The sequence below is a fragment of the Lolium perenne genome, chromosome 2 (genome assembly GCF_019359855.2).
Source record: "Lolium perenne isolate Kyuss_39 chromosome 2, Kyuss_2.0, whole genome shotgun sequence".
NCBI classification, from domain to species: Eukaryota; Viridiplantae; Streptophyta; class Magnoliopsida; order Poales; family Poaceae; genus Lolium; species Lolium perenne.
This window is the reverse complement of record NC_067245.2, coordinates 283025548-283042247: the sequence shown is the minus strand read 5'-3', so window position 1 is coordinate 283042247 and position 16700 is coordinate 283025548.

Sequence of the window (16700 nt, the reverse complement as noted above, 5' to 3'; positions counted from 1 at the left end):
CTTGTCCATGAACTTGACATGCGGTGCAAAAAATCCCAAACCAATCAGCAGTCGACATGTGGCATGACACGCTGCGAAAAAACACATGCCTGCGTTTGGTATTTTTTCTGAAACATCCGGAAATTTAATTCGGCTTCCGGGTGCATATGCCCCCTCTACCAAAAATTTATATTTCAAAGTGCCGAAAAATTTGGACAAAAAATTCTACATGTACATCTCTATAATATATGTGCATTCGTCAAGTTTCACGAAAAACCAATATTTTTTGTGGTCTATGTAAAAAAGAGAAAGTTTATCTTGTGAAAAGTATTATTTTTAGCACTGAATTTTGTCTTTTTACACACGTCACATGATAAGTCGACTTTTTATGAAACGACTTTGTGAGCGCGTAGCACATGAAAATGTACGTGCAAGCTTTTTGTTTCATTTTTTTTGAATCCACCTCCCACTTGCTCTTCAAGTATCGTTTCACCATTAGATTTTGGTCAAGTGTGAGAAGTTGGCTAGGACTACATGATGTTGACCCAAGTGCTTGGTATTCTAGAAGAAATGTCAAAGAATGGTGGACGGAGGACATCCATAAGCAAATGCAAGGTACAAAGGCCATGGCTTCCCTTGCTATGTTGATATCATGGAAAATATGAAAGGAACGAAATGCACATGTTTTCCGAACCAAAGCTTCCACCACGGACATGGTAATAACAAAGATCAAAGATGAGGTTGCTACGTGGAGTATGGCGGGAGCGAAAGCATTGAGTAATGTAATTCCGCGAGAGGAGGTGTTAGGTTTTTTGGCTTGGCCCTTTGGCCAAGTACGGGAATGTAAAACTCTAAAACTTCTTCTTTATCAATGAAAATGGCAAGTTTTTTGCCTTGTTTCAATTTTTTGTGTAATATGCATTTCAAGAAGTTGGTTCTTGTGGACTTCTCAGCTCGTCCCGGCGTGCTCCATTGCTCCCTTCTGCCTAGCACCGTCGTCCGCCACCATGAGTTGTGTCACCACCGAGGACAACATGAGGGGAAGCGGGGCCGCTGGAGGTGAGGATGGGCCTAACAGGTCGCCGGTCCTTCGCTTTCCTCCCCACCTATGGTCGTTGCTTCACACGACCATGTCGAGGGAAAGTCCCATCAACGGCGTCAGGGGCGCCGGGTGGACATCAGCGTTATCGTCTATCGCGTCGTCAGGCTCCAACTAGTCGTCGTCGACAATGACCCAACCGACGATAGCTTCTCAGGGAATGTTCGAAGGCGGAGTGTGACATAGGCATCCCAAATGGGCCTGCCGAAGATGGTACCCGGGGTTTACTGGAGGCCCAATACCCGAAGAATAAGAAGATTCGGGAGCCCAAGATTTACTAAGGAAAGATAGAGTTGTAATAGGAAGTGTTGTTTGTAATCTGGCGGGATGAGTTAGAAACCGTCCCGGACTCTGTAAACTTGTATAGCACGAATCCCTCGCTCCACCTCCTATATAAAGGGGGAGTCGAGGGACGAAGAATCGATCGAATCATTGTCTGCAAACCCTAGTTTTCATAATCGTCGAGTACTTTTCGGCTGAAACCTTCGAGATATACTTACCCTCTACTTCCAACTAAACCCTAGCCTACAATCCATAGGCATTGACAAGTTGATACCTTGTCAATTGGCGCCGTCTGTGGGAACTAGAGGCGTAAGGAGCTGATCTCGATGGCACGCTCAAGATCTTCGACATCGTCAACCGCAAGCAACACAATGGATCGAGGTAAACAGATCGCTGCTGGTCTTGTCGATTTTGTTCCTCACCCACCCTCCCGTTTGGATGCATATGCGTATCTGGCGGAGCCCATGGAGATGACGTTCGGAAGGTTCCACTTTCGCGTCGAGAAGGAAGGATCGTATCGTGTCGAGATTCCAATTTCGTCGGGATCGTCGGTGGTCGATTCCGATTTTTCAAGCTATGCATCGTCTATCGAGTCAGGAGAAGAAGAAACCTCGGCGACACGCTACGTCAGCACCAGAGCAAGAGAGAAACTCGCCAAGATCTTCAACGACATGTCGTTTGAGTCATCTGCGGACTCATATATAAGCGATGGCTCAAGCGATGTCGACAGTTACGACTTCATCGACAAATCTCTCACAGTGGGCAAGGTCTTCATCAATCTCAACGATGATGTCACCAAACCCAACGTAGATCTGAGTACAAAGTATCATCAGATTTACGCCATTGAAGATCAAGAGGAGACATCTGAGGCTTTCGACAGTTTGGGAAATCCATACGTCGATCCCTCCAATCTGCGCCAAGGCCTGGGCAACAAATACGTCGGGCCAGAGCCGCGAGATAGAGTTCAACTTTCACAAGCAGCGTGGGACAGAGCCGCAAGAGCTATGAACGGCACGTAACCAATGGCTACCACAGCCACACTGGAGGAATTGCAAGCATATCAATATAGGCTCGCACGAGCTGCCAGGGAATTGGAAAAGCAGACACTGAGTTGAACAGGAGAAAGGAGGCAGCCTCTCGCATCCGGCAGAGAAGGGCAGATCTAAGTCGACAATCTAGAACTACGGGTGATAGCCACGGGAGGCGCGGAACAGAGCAAGATCAAGGCTGCAACACATACCCGAAGCGTAAAGAGAGCACTTGGTCCAAAACCTCGACATGTCTTGTATGTCGATACATAAAAGAGGAAACATCAGCCCTAAGACACCCTAGGCTGGGTATATGGCGACACATGCTTTTATCCTTGCATCTAAACCACCTCCGGAGTGATCCAAGGGAAACACCGTACAATATGGCGGTAGCAGGAGTTGGAGCTATGGGGACAGCGTTTGTATCAACGCCTCCCGAAGGAGCGGCAAGGCAAAATAGTCCACGACCTGCAGCAGCAACAGCGGCAGCACCTGAAGGACCAAGTGGAGCAAGAGACACAGCAGCACAAGCAAGAGTCGACGGAGCGCGGCAGAGCAGAAGGGATCATCGGCAATCTCCGGAGTTGAACGACGAAGATATGTGTGGCTTGCCATGCTTTACGAGGAGAGTCCGAAAAACTCGAGTCCCCTCAGGATTCAAGTTACCCGATAACTTCAAGAAGTTCGACGGCCTCCAAGATCCAGAGGATTGGCTAGTCGACTATCTGGAAACGGTGAAGCTCACAGGAGGAACTAGGGCAACAGCCATGCAAAGTATCCAGGTGCACTTGAGTGGAGCCGCACGATCTTGGATAAAGAAACTCGCCCCAGGATCCATCGACAGCTGGGAAAGTTTCGAGGATGTGTTCGTCAAAAACTTCAGATCCACGTGCAAAAAACCCGCGTCGTTAGAGGAGTTGAGAGCGTGTCGACAAAAGCCAGATGAGCCAATGAGGAAGTACATCCAGAGGTGGAATATCATCAAAAACTCGGCAGAAAATATATCTGACGAGAGAGCAATAGATGCGTTTGTTGCAGGAGTCAGGCGTGGAGATTTTGTCGAGGACTTGGGAAGGACCAATCCAAAGACAAGATCCGCGTTAATGGAGATAGCAAATAAATGGGCAGATGGAGAAGACGCTGTCCACAACAAACGACACAGTCGCCGAGAGGAGGACCGCGGTCGAAACTATCAACCAAGGCGAAGATTTCCTCGGACGTACCAGAACTACGACGCTCCAGACAAATTTCGGCAGGTTTTGGACAAATACAGGAGGAAGCAACGAGAGATGATTACCAGAGAAGCAGTGAACAGCGAGGTTATAACAGGGATGATTCACGCAACAGTCAAAATAGCGGGCCTAGGTTCCAAAGACCTTTCGTGTCCCCTGAAGAGATGATGAACGGACCGTGCCAGATGCATTTTTTCCTCGACAAAGAACGGCAAAAGACAGTCGGGCACTTGCGAAGGACCGTCGAAATTTTCAGGCAATGTTGCGGTATGCGTAGAACGCCAATGCGCGAGCAAAGCACAGAGAAATCCTCGGGAACCCAGGAGTGAGATCCACTTGCCGCCTCCTCCTGCGATTACGGATGACAATCGGCATCAGCTCGAGAATAGCGGCACTGCACCACCACCCTATGTTGATCCTAATTCCAACGGAGCGGTGTCGATGATTCGAAGGGAAGGCCGTCCAATAGAGCTCGTAAAGTAATCTCACGACGGTGTTTATGGCAGAGAAAATGCCTCCACCAACAGCTTGAGTACCTTAATTGGTCAGGACAAGACATCGGCTTCACAATAGCAGATCATCCGCAGCAAGTTCCTCGACCAGGGCAATCAGCACTTATTTTGCCGACGATTATCGCGGGATTTGATGTTTCTCGAGTGTTCATAGACGGCGGCAGCAGCTTAAACCTTATGTATGCCGATACATTGAGGAAGATGAACATATCCTTAGCAAACTTGAAACCAACAGACACAAGGTTCCACGGCATCACACCGGAGAAACCAAGTTATCCATTGGGAAAGATCAATCTTGACGTTCAGTTTGGGACCCGAGAAAATTACAGAATCGAGAGGCTTGAGTTCGAAGTCGTGGATTTCCCGTCGCAATATCACGCTCTGTTGGGACGACCAGCATATGCTAGATTTATGGCGGTGCCGCACTATACATACTTGTTGTGGAGGTTGCCTGGACCAAAGGGACCAATCACAGTCAAAGGAAGTTTTGCCTTAGCCGATAAGTGCGACAAGGATTTCCACCGGTTGTCAGAAACTTTCGGGATGCAAGCTGATTAATTGGCGTCAAAAATCATGACAGATTACGACGTCTTGCCCAGACGTTGGGAGGCCAAACAAAGAATCAACTTTCAGATCGAGAAAAATTCAAAAGAGGTGCAGATTCACCCGACAGACCCAAAAAAGACGACATCTATCGCAAACGACATGGATATCGCATAGGAAAGCGCGCTCGTCGAGTTCCTCCGTGAGAACTGGAAAATCTTCGCATGGTGTCCAGCTGACATGCCAGGAGTACCCAGGGAACTTGCCGAGCACCACCTAAACTTGGATCCACTAGCGAGACCAATCAAACAACCTTTGCGGCGTTTTTCGGAACCAAACCGCAAAGCCATGCTATCAGAAATCAATCGACTACAAGAAGCTGGATTTATAAAAGAGATATTTACAGAAGCCACATGGGTAGCAAATCCCGTCTTTGGTGCCGAAGAAAAACACTAAGGTCCTTCGCATGTGCGTCGACTTTACGTGTCTCAATAAACATTGTCCAAAGGATCACTTTCCCTCCCGAGGATCGATCAAATTATCGACTCCACGGCTGGATGTGAACGTCTTTCCTTCCTGGATGCATACTCTGGTTACAACCAGATCAGATTGAAAGAAGAAGATGAAGTAAAAACTGCGTTTATTACACCCTACGGCGTGTTTTGCTATAGAACAATGCCCTTTGGTCTAAAAAATGCGGGAGCAACATATCAGAGGATGATGCAGAAGTGTTTGGCGACACAGATTGGGAAGAACGTGCAAGTATACATCGATGATGTCGTCATAACATCAAAAAAGGGGGCAACGCTGATTGAGGATCTCAAGGAAACCTTCGACAACCTCGATAAGTTCTGCCTCAAACTGAACCCAACGAAGTGTTCTTTCGGCGTCCCAAACAGGAGAACTTCGGGTTTCCTAGTCTCAAGAAGAGGGATTGAAGCAAATCCCGATAAAATACAAGCTATCGTAACAATGAGGAAGCCAACAAAGTTGAAAGAAATACAACAGCTAATCAAGTAGTCGCAGCTTTGAGCAGATTCGTCGCAAGGTTGGGAGAAAAAGCGTTGCCGTTCTACGCTTTGATAAAACAAGGAGATAAATTTCAGTGGAACGAAGAAGCCGACAGAGCTTTCGAGGATTTGAAGCGTACAATCTCGACACCACCAATCTTGGTGGCGCCAAAAGAAAGGGAACCTCTCCTGTTGTATATCGCAGCCACGCCCCAAGTAGTGAGCACGGCGCTAGTTGTCGAAAGGGAAGAAGAAGGAAAGCTCCACGGCGTGCAGAGGCCAGTATACTTCGTTAGCGAAGTTTTATCGCCCTCAAAACAAAGGTATCCGCAGTACCAAAAGATAGCATACGGAGTGTTCACGACAGCACGAAAATTGCGTCACTATTTTTCGGCACATCCGATCATAGTGGTCAATGAAGCTCCTTTGTCAAATATATTGAACAACCCAGAAGCTACGGGTCGTGTCTCCCTTTGGGGAATAGAACTTTCCCCTCGGGACATCACGTATGAAAAAAGAAAAGCAATCAAGTCGCAAGTTCTGCCGGACTTCATCGCAGAGTGGATGGAGTTGCAAAATACAGGACCTCCAGATTTGTCGAGAACTTGGACCATGAATTTTGACGGGTCCAAAAGACTAGAAGGAGCTGGCGCAGAGTAGTACTCATATCACCCGAAGGCGACAAATTGAAGTACATCCTTCGGATGACGTTCCCTAACGCATCTAACAATGAAGCGAGAATATGAGGCTCTAATACACGGGATGAAGATGGCGAAAGCACTGCATGAGCAACTCTCGATTGAAAATCTTTGGCGATTCACAGTTGGTGGCACAGCAAGTTATGAACCAATGTGACGCAATCAATGATAGCATGATGGCATACAAGGAGGTGTACAACGAGCTCGAGAAGTTGTTCGATGGATGCGAAGTAAACCATGTTAGTAGATTGAGCAACGACGAAGCCGACGTTCTTGCAAACATCGGGTCGCAATGCCTTGCAGTCCCGCCAGGTGTATTCTGGGAAGAGATAACAGAGAGATCCACTAAGTCGACAAAATCAAAAAAGAAGGAGAAGAAACCCTCGGGGGCTACCAAGGACAAGCAAAAGGACGAAGAAGAAGATCAGGACCTGGTCATGGTGATACAAATACCATGGATGCAACCGTACATATCATACATCCTAAGGAAAGAAATACCCGACGATCCAGTTGAGGCAAGGCGAGTAATTCGACGCTCCAAAGCTTTTACGGTGGTCAAGGGAGAATTGTATAAGCGAAGTATTTCAGGCGTCTTGCAAAGGTGCGTCACACCCGAAGAAGGAAGAATAATCCTGAAGGATGTACACGAAGGAATATGTGGCCACCACGCAAGTAGTCGAGCTATCGCAGCCAAGGTCTTTCGCAGGATTCTCTTGGTTGACAAGAATCGAGGACGCCAAGGACATAGTAAAAATTTGCGACGCGTGTCAAAGGTTTGCCGCAAAACCTCACTCTCCAGCAGCAGAGCTAGCACCAATACCATTATCATGGCCCTTTGCTCAATGGGGACTTGATATGGTGGGCAAGTTACACAAATCCTGGCCAGGAGGAAAAGAGTACATGCTTTGGTAGTCGTCGATAAGTTTACAAAGTGGATAGAAGCGAAGCCGATAAATTCACCGAGACGGAGCATCCGCAGATAAAATTTGTCAAAGGCCTCGTCTTCAGATTTGGAGTGCCACACAGCATCGTCACGTACAACGGCAGAACTTCACATCCCATGAATTCAAAGATTATTGCGAAGAGGTGGGTATCAAGCTGAACTTTGCGTCAGTTGCACATCCTCAAACCAATGGGCAAGTCGAGAAAGCCAATGGCATCATCTGCAATGGCATCAAGAAGCGCTTATTAGGACCACCGGAAAAAGCTCGACATACCTGGCCGTAAGAACTACCAAGCGTGTTGTGGAGCATCCGAACAACACCAAACACAAGCAACGCAGAAACTCCGTTTTCCTGGTTCATGGAGCAGAAGCGGTACTACCAATAGAGATAGAGCATAACTCTCCACGTGTCGCTGAATATGATGAAGAAACGTCGAGAAAAGCGTTAGAAGATGACGTTGACGCACTTGATGAAGTTCGAGATGAAGTATTATCTCGGGTAACCAAATATCAACAGACTTGAAGAATTACCACGATCGACGTTTACGGCCAAGATCTTTCCAGGTGGGAGACCTAGTTCTTCGGCTCACGCAAAAAAGTCATGAAAAACTCGAGTCACCATGGCTTGGTCCTTACATTGTCACGGAGGTAATCGGAGGAGGAGCATACAGATAAAGGACAAGAAGACAGGGGTGGAGGAGCCAAACCCCTGGAACGTGGCGCAACTTAGGCGGTTCTACGCCTAGAGTCGAAATATAGTCTTTGTAAAACTTCAATGTACTGAAACGCCCGCGAGTTTTCAGACGCACTCTTTTCCTTTTTCGGGGCACCGAGTGGGGCCGGAGAAGGTTTTTAATGAGGCGGGCTCGCGGTGCTGCAATATACTAAAGATAGTGATAAGATAAGTTTTCTTCTGTATCGACATGATCAAAGTCTTTGCTCCGACGAATTTCAAATATAGCTCATCGACAAAAGAAAAGCCTTGCTTTGGTATTCAAATACCTCGTGAGACGATAGAAATACAAAATAGTACTCAATAAAAAGCTCGGGGGCTCATCTCCGCCATAATTATATAAATGCCTTGGTTCAAAACCTCGCAAATATACACCGAAACACTCGGGGGCTAGACAAACAGAGAAATATAATGATTGCTTTACAATATAGTCATGGATTACAAACAAAAAATGTCTACAAGAAGAAAATAACTAATCTTGATTCAATATGTCATCAAGAGTAACTCTGTTTTCTTCAGAGCAGCACCAAGAAAATCGGCATAATGGCCATCGGCAAAAAAGTCGGCATCCATCCGAAGCAGGTCCTCAATCATTTCTTCGGCTATAGGCGTAACCTTCGTGTTAATCCTGTCAACACCAACTCTCCGACGTTTTACCTTTTGGTGAACTTTCTCGACAACCTGGGTAAGGTCAAGTTTCGAGTGGCAGATCTGGAGCATGATAAGAGCAAATCTGGCGCCAGCTACCAGTTGAGCTTTGACAAAATCATGGATCTTGCGAGCATCCCCGAACCTTTCCATCAAGTCGGAAGAGTTTCGCTGGACGTTCCGAGGAAACATGGAGTTGTAAACCATGGACAAGGTCTTCGTACGAGAAATCAAGGAAATCGCGAGTTTGAGAGGCGCGATCTTGAAATCTGACAATTTGGCGGGTCCTTTCTGGGGTAGCCCAAAACAAAGAACCATGGTCCAGGGAAAGATTAACAAGGAGGGTTGTCCTAGCATTTACCCTCTCTTCCTCGGCAGCAGCATCAGTAAAGGCACCTATCAAAACAAAGAAGTGGAAACCTTTAAAAAGACAGTAGCATGAAGATGGAAGATATCAGAGGATGAAACAGGCATACCCGACATATCTGCACTGGCTTCATTCATTAATTCGAGCATGAAATTTTCTCGAGTAGTCGCCTTTTCAGCTTCGGAAGCAGCAATTTCTTTAGCAGCCACGGCCTCGTGAGCTTGCTGAAGAGCAATTTTTCGGCTTCAGATGACTTACGAGATTGCTCCATCATCACAAGTGTTTGCTTCTTCGCATACTGAAGTTGTTGCCGAAGTTCATCCAGTTCTTGCGACAAGGTATCGTCGACAGGAGCGATATCAGCAAAAGCTCTCCTCGCATGGGAAGAAGAAGGCGAAACATTGGAAGGAGCGGCAGATGGAGTATAATTGTCAAATATCAACTGAAATTTAAACAAGACAACATCAAACAACCAGCAAAGATAGAAGTTTTCATTAATTTCTTGGAATAATTACAAGGGCATTACAGTGGAGCTAAGGAAATACGTGTCGCCAAATGACTACTTTGGCGACAGGAGCAAAAGAAATAGAAAGAAAAATAGAGGCATGCAACTAGACCTCCGGCCTTGACGAGCTAGGAGTCGACGATGGCTTAATCCCGAGATACGCCAAGATCTTCTTGGTGTTGGGCTTGGCCGCCTTAATCAGTGACTTCCACCTTGACTGCTCTATTTGCTCGGTGTCGCCAACTTTTATCCAGTCAATAGTCTGTCGACTGTCAGCAACCAACGCGACAGTGTTCTCAACGGCAACCTTCATATTTTCTTGGCGCACCTTCAATCCAAGGTCTTCCGAAGTATTGAACATCTTGGCGAGGTTAAGGAAAGTTGCGGGTTCTTCTTTCTTCGGGAAGAAGTAAGGGAACAACGCCGACAATCCTGCACTAGCATTCGCCACGCCTTCACGAATTTCGCGCCCGTGAAACTCCAGAAGAGAAAGTGCGTCAAGGAGAGGATCGTTGACGGGATTATCCAGATCAAAATCCTGGTTTGTTTGGGCTGCCACACAAGACAAGACATCACCAACAACCAAGAAACAGGAAGTGCAATAAAATAAAAGAGATTGATAATATTACTCAGAGTACGTCGACTTTGCGACTTCAGACGCTTGAGGATTCCTTCTTCACGAGAAGCTTGTGCAGCTTTGTGCTCATCGAAGGCAGCTGTCGCACCCTCAAGTTTCTTCTGCAGTTCCTCGACACCAGCAGCTTTCGCCTTAGCTTCATCAGCTTCGACCTTGGCTTTGCTAGCAGCGAGTTCGGCCTTCTTGCGAGCCGCCTCACTTTGCTCAAGTTTTTGAGCAAGTGCGTCGGCGCGTTCGTTGGCCTCTGCAAGTTTCTCTGTCAAGATATAGAAAATAGAGAGAAGAAAGATCAAAAATCGCGGCGAGCAACAGGAGTGACAAATTAAGGAAAAACAGCAAGTATGAAAGTCGTTACCTTCGGCTCTGTTAGCACATTCACGGTACCCAATAAATTGGGAACCGATGCGGAGAAGATCCTTGATCATAGGCTGTTCAACGTGAACACAGTAAGAGAAACATCGGCATGAAAAAGAGAAAAGGTGTGACAAAACAAAATAAGAAAAATATAGATGTCGACAAACTTACATCATCTAAGAGCAGAGTCGACGAACTGCCCAACTGAGGGGCAGGATCAACAATCTTTTCCACCCTTGCCCTTTTTGGTGAAGGGGCACGGGGGCTTGATGGCGGAGTAGTGGTGACGACGTTTTGTTGAGGAGGCGACGTTTCTTCTCCTTCAACTAGCGTGTCTGAGGCAAGTACGTATCGTGACGTGCTTGTCCGAGGAGCCACGTCGAATCGGTACTTCTTCCTCCTCATCTCTCGTTGATCAAAAAATCGGCAGTATAAAAAGCAAGACAAGATAAATATGTCGAGTACAAGAATAGAGAGAGATAAAGACGACTTACGAGCTGACGAGGGATTCAACATAAGGATCGTAAGCTGCCTTCGGATGGGAAGGAACAACTTCTTTAGCCTTAGAGGTGCCAGAATCCTCGGCATCAGTTCTTTTCCTTTTGTTCCTTGGAGAAACAGCAGGAGGAAGGGACTGCGTTGACTCACTGGCTTCAGACTCAACTTCTTTTTCATGAGAAGCCGCAGATTTGTGAGAACCCGCGACTTCACTTTCAGGAACAGAAGAGCCTTGAGTATCTTCGGCAACGATGGCCATTTCTTCGACTTCTCCACCCTCGTGAAGAGGGGAAGGGAAGTCATAGTAGGATGGTTCTGTAAAAAATAGTGACAAAAAGGAAATTAAAGAGAAGACAATACAATGAGATGCAGAACAAGATAAAAACTCGGGAAGACAAAATACCTTGGGGAGTGGATTGGTGGAGCTGTACGGTTCCACGCGACTTGGGGAAGGAATTGGGTCTTTGCCCAGACGAGAAAGTCTTCGAAGCAACTTCTCGAAGTCCTTGGTGATGATCATTGGAGATTCTGTTGGCGTCATTTTTACCGTAGTACGTCCAAAGGGGATTTTTGCGAGCCTGAAGAGGCTGCACTCTAATCTTAAGGAAGTAGGCAGTGATTTGAACACCAGACAGCTCCTTGCCTCGAGTGTTTTGAAGTTGATGAATACGAGACATGAGTGCCTCTGTCGCCTTTTTCTCTTCCTCAGAAGCCTCGGCATCCCAGGAGCGGCGGCGTTGGATTTTGGCACTTCCGTCGAAGGGGATTATGTTGTGCTCAACGGAGTTGGCACTTTCTTCGTGAATGTAGAGCCACTTTTTGCGCCATCCTTGGACAGAATCGGGAAACTTGACGTCGAAGTAGTCGACATCAGTACGGACACAGATAACAACGCCACCTATGTTATAAGTGGCGTTGTGGGAGCCATTGCGGCGGAGGCAGAAAATGCGTTTCCACAGAGCCCAATTGGGAGGGATTCCGAGGAAACATTCGCAAAGCGTAATGAAAATAGAAATATGAAGGATTGAGTTGGGGGACAACTGGTGCAGTTGAATCCCATAAACAAAAAGAAGGCCGCGCAGGAAATCGTGGATTGGGGTCGAAAGGCCGCGGATTAGATGATCAACAAAACTAACCCGGTACTCCATTGGAGGATTGGGGTAGCTTTCTTCGCTAGGAAAGCGGATGGCGCCTTCTTTCTTCATGAGGCCAAGCCTCTTCAGCGTGTTGGTGTCTTGGTTGGAGATTTTGGATCTCTCCCACTCAAGATCCTCGGCGGCCATCTTGGATTCTGGGGTGCTGTGGCGAGTCAGACGCGCGCGCGGTGGCATCAACGGCAATGGGCAGAGCAATGTGTGTGCGTGCGGAAGATTGGAGAGAGTTGGGCGCAGGGGGAGTTTTGCGAAGAGGAACAGGTGAGCGGCGCAAGCGAGGGGATGAACGGAGGTTGAAGAAAGGTTTATATAAGACTCGGGTGAGGCAGTGTGCCGTTGGATGAAGAAATCGTGTGGTGAGAATGGATCTTCTAGATACAAGGGCAAAACAGTATTTTTACTGAGATAGGCGTTACCGTACGTGCGCCAGGAAAAGCGGAGGACGTGTGTCCCCCACTTGCACGACGTGTCAACATGGTAGAAACAATGGACCCACAGAGCAGAAAAATTACGACTATTCGAGAAGGATGAAGCAAATTTGATTAAGGGAAGCATGTCGACAAGATAAATAAAAGAAGATCGGCATGAAAAGAATTATTCAATACTTCGGGAGCCTTTGACCAAATACAAGTTTTTGCCCAAATGCTCGGGGCTACTTTGGAAAAAGTAAAATTTCGAGTATGACAATATAGAAATTGTGGGAGCCTACAACCAAGCACAAGTCCTTGGCTGTAGCCTCGGGTTACTCCCATCGGAGCGCTGTTCGCGCACCCGAGAGATTGAAAAAAAAAAAAAGAAGAAGCAAGAGATCATATTGGGAAATAATGACAATATAGCGACAAGGTGGACTAAAATGTCGAGCCTACAACCAAGCACAAGTTCTTGGTTGTAGCCTCGGGGGCTACTCCCATCGGGAACGCTGTTCGCGTGCCCGATGAAGTTAACAAAGGAAAAATAGAAAAGCAAGAGAGTATATTTCGAGTTATAGTTAACTCTACATATACTCCCATCGGGAGAGTAACATAAGTCATATGTGACTCGATAAAATGTGCCATTCCAACAGCCGGAAAAGCACTCGACAATATATTCTCAGAACGCCGAAGTTGCGATCAATTTCTGAATGCCGCAAATCTGCGAAGGTAAGACCCCAGATCCGTTCTGCTGGGCGTGGCATCGCCAAAGACTGCGCTCTGCTACCTTTATCCGTATCAGCAGATACGAAGAAAAATCCTAACGGACGCGTTAGGTACCCGATAAATTTGACTGGGACTCGACAGAATGGTAAGACCTTAAGCGGCACCTGTCGAAGTTTACACCAGTATCCCGAGATCATGTCCAGGGACGTGATTTTGAAGTAGGTTTTTGCGGATTGCCACTAGAGCAGTTAACTAGTACCTGATCCGTCAGATGAACTAGCCCCAACTACCATTATCCCTGTACAATATAGAATTTTATGTGAAGAAGTATAAAAAAGTTAAAGCTTCCGAATAAAAATAAACAGTGGAGATTTTCCCTGACTCTACGATTCAAGCAAAATCTCGGGGGCTACTGACATAGGCATCCCAAATGGGCCTGCCGAAGATGGTACCCGGGGTTTACTGGAGACCCAATACCCGAAGAATAAGAAGATTCGGGAGCCCAAGATTTACTAAGGAAAGATAGAGTTGTAATAGGAAGTGTTGTTTGTAATCTGGCGGGATGAGTTAGAAACCGTCCCGGACTCTGTAAACTTGTATAGCACGAATCCCTCCCTCCACCTCCTATATAAAGGGGGAGTCGAGGGACGAAGAATCGATCGAATCATTGTCTGCAAACCCTAGTTTTCATAATCGTCGAGTACTTTTCGGCTGAAACCTTCGAGATCTACTTACCCTCTACTTCCAACTAAACCCTAGCCTACAATCCATAGGCATTGACAAGTTGATACCTTGTCAGAGTGCTAGGAGAACCTCTAGTTGCTATCCAATTTTGCTTTAGGGGGTTTTCGCGAAATTACAAAGCCAAACCTGGCCAGCGTGGCGTTCAACTGTCCATTACAGGCTTTGGGGTTTTTTTAGACCCTTATGTCAAGTTCGTGTATAAGTGAAACATATTGTACAACTAGTTGGAGGTGTACGCACGTTCAAGACAAGTTCATGTATGTGGAGTGCTATTAAGTTGACGTAAGGTAAAGAAAACTAGTACTCGATCTCCCGTCTACTTAACTTTTTTTTTAGTTACAGATGTATATGTAACTAAAATATCTTTATAAACATCTATATTTAAATAAAGTTTTCATGTTTAAATAAAGTTGAGTAATAAATATTTTACGGATGGAGTGAGTACTCGAGTACCGACGGACCGTGTTCAGAAGAAACGTATAGCTGCAAACCCGCTGTGTCTATGACATCTCAGCTTTAGGGCAACCGTTCGAATGGACGAGAATCAGGAAATGCTGACGCGTTGTAAACACGATCAATGTTCATTTCAAAAGCAGCAGCGGATTTTCTCAGAAAAATTAAACGCAACCGTGACAGCTCTCAGATTTGCATGTAGCTAGACGAAGCTGACGTGGCCATGTCTCACCGACCCCTTCGACATACGCTTGTACGCAACGGGTTTCACGTTTCTTCAATTGGACGCGCAAAGGCCAGCTGCGCCTCACAAAAGACAAACGTGGCTACTTGTACAAACCCTCTATGCGTATGCGATGCCGACGATTCAGCTCGTCCATTGTGTATTGGTTATCTCATCGGAAGAGGTAAACAAACATCTTGATCTGTTAAAAGCGAAGCGCGTGGGTTTAGTCTGACCGTAGAGGTGATCTTGACCGGAACTACCATGTGCTCCGTAGTGGGGTGCTATGTAGTTTAACCCCAGCATGGATGACCCAAAAGTTAATCATGATTTGTTTCTTTACCCTAATTTTTTTTTCCTTCTTAGTTTCGTACTGTGTACCTCCTCGTTATAAAATAATCTATATCCTAGGTCTAAAATTTATTCTAAATTAGTTTATGTCAGCTTTGTAAACTACAACGATATAGAAAACAAAGCAGTCATGTTTTTCTAATTGATGTCATTACTTTCATTATGGTAGCATGGATTGGTTGAAGTTCCACAAATTTTTTCATTATTTTCTAGAATGTATAATAAATCAGGACAGAGGGAGTTAAATTCAACAAAGTGTGACTTTGACTACACCCAGAACGTGAGGTAGATTAAAATGAAGGGAGTACATCTCTATGTATTTCGATTTACTTGTGCACTAACTTTTACAAGAGTGACCATCTACATTTACAATTGTTTTAAAGGGTTTTCTATTTCGAGATGAAAACAAAGTTTTCCGAGGATTATTCGGAGTAAGCCTTTTGTTTATGGACATAAAATGCACATGAATGGAGACAAGCATATACCCACTAGCGTGGGACAATGCTCCCCATGGATTCAAGGATTTCAAAATTCAAATCACAATCAACAGTGCTCCGTCCGATCCATAATAAGTATTAGGGTTTAGTTTAAATTAGCCGATTTTAAGTAAAATCTCTAACAATTACTATGGATAGGAGGAAGTATTTCATAGCTACCAACTCTCGTTTAAATAGTAATAATCCTCTAAAACAAACTCATCAAGTACTAAAGATATCTATTGCATGAATAGCCTAGTTCGCCCATGGTTGCACTAGGTTTTACAAGAGTGACCATCTCATCCATCTATAATTGTTTGTAAGGATTTTCTGCTTCAAAAGGAAAGCAAAGTTTTCCAGGAGAATGCCTTTTGTTCATGGAGAGAAAAATCCATCCGAACAGAGACAAGCATTTACCCGCTGACGCGGAACAAGGCTCCCCACTGATTCAAGGATTTCAAAATTCAAATCATATTCAATGATTGATCTCTATCAACTCTCATTAAGTAATAATAATCCTCTAAAAGAAATTCTTTTTAAAATTGATTTTTTTGAAACGGTTATAAGGAAATTCTCGTGAGGTACTATTGGTATCTATTGCATGGAATAGCCGCCCATGTTTCTTCAAGGCTTCAACCTCGTAGATGCGTACTGCGAGCATCATTGGGGTTCGTTCCTTCGACCACATCTGCATCAAAAGGGATCCTATCATAGGATTCCTATGGACCGTTTCTGTTAGTTTTTGCAGTTCGTTGTGGTTGATTGAGCTAGCCGCAAGTGCACCACATTTGGGCATTGATCTTTCGGAATCCCGATCTAGCCATTCCGATCGTGCCGCACATGCCCAGTGGAGCTCTGTCCGTTGCAGCACTATACTAACCGGAAAATGTCAGTTGCAGTTAGCGGTTAGCGGAGGAGTGCGTGATGAGTGCGAGACGGTGGTGGGTACCTGCAGCATCAAACCAACAGACCACACATGGGGAGGCCGGTGCGATACGACGACCCGAACGATATAAACGGTAGAGGAACAAACACTAGCTATGCCTTCATGTGATGTGATCTTGATTTTGGGTGAGCGACAGTTCAGATCGATCA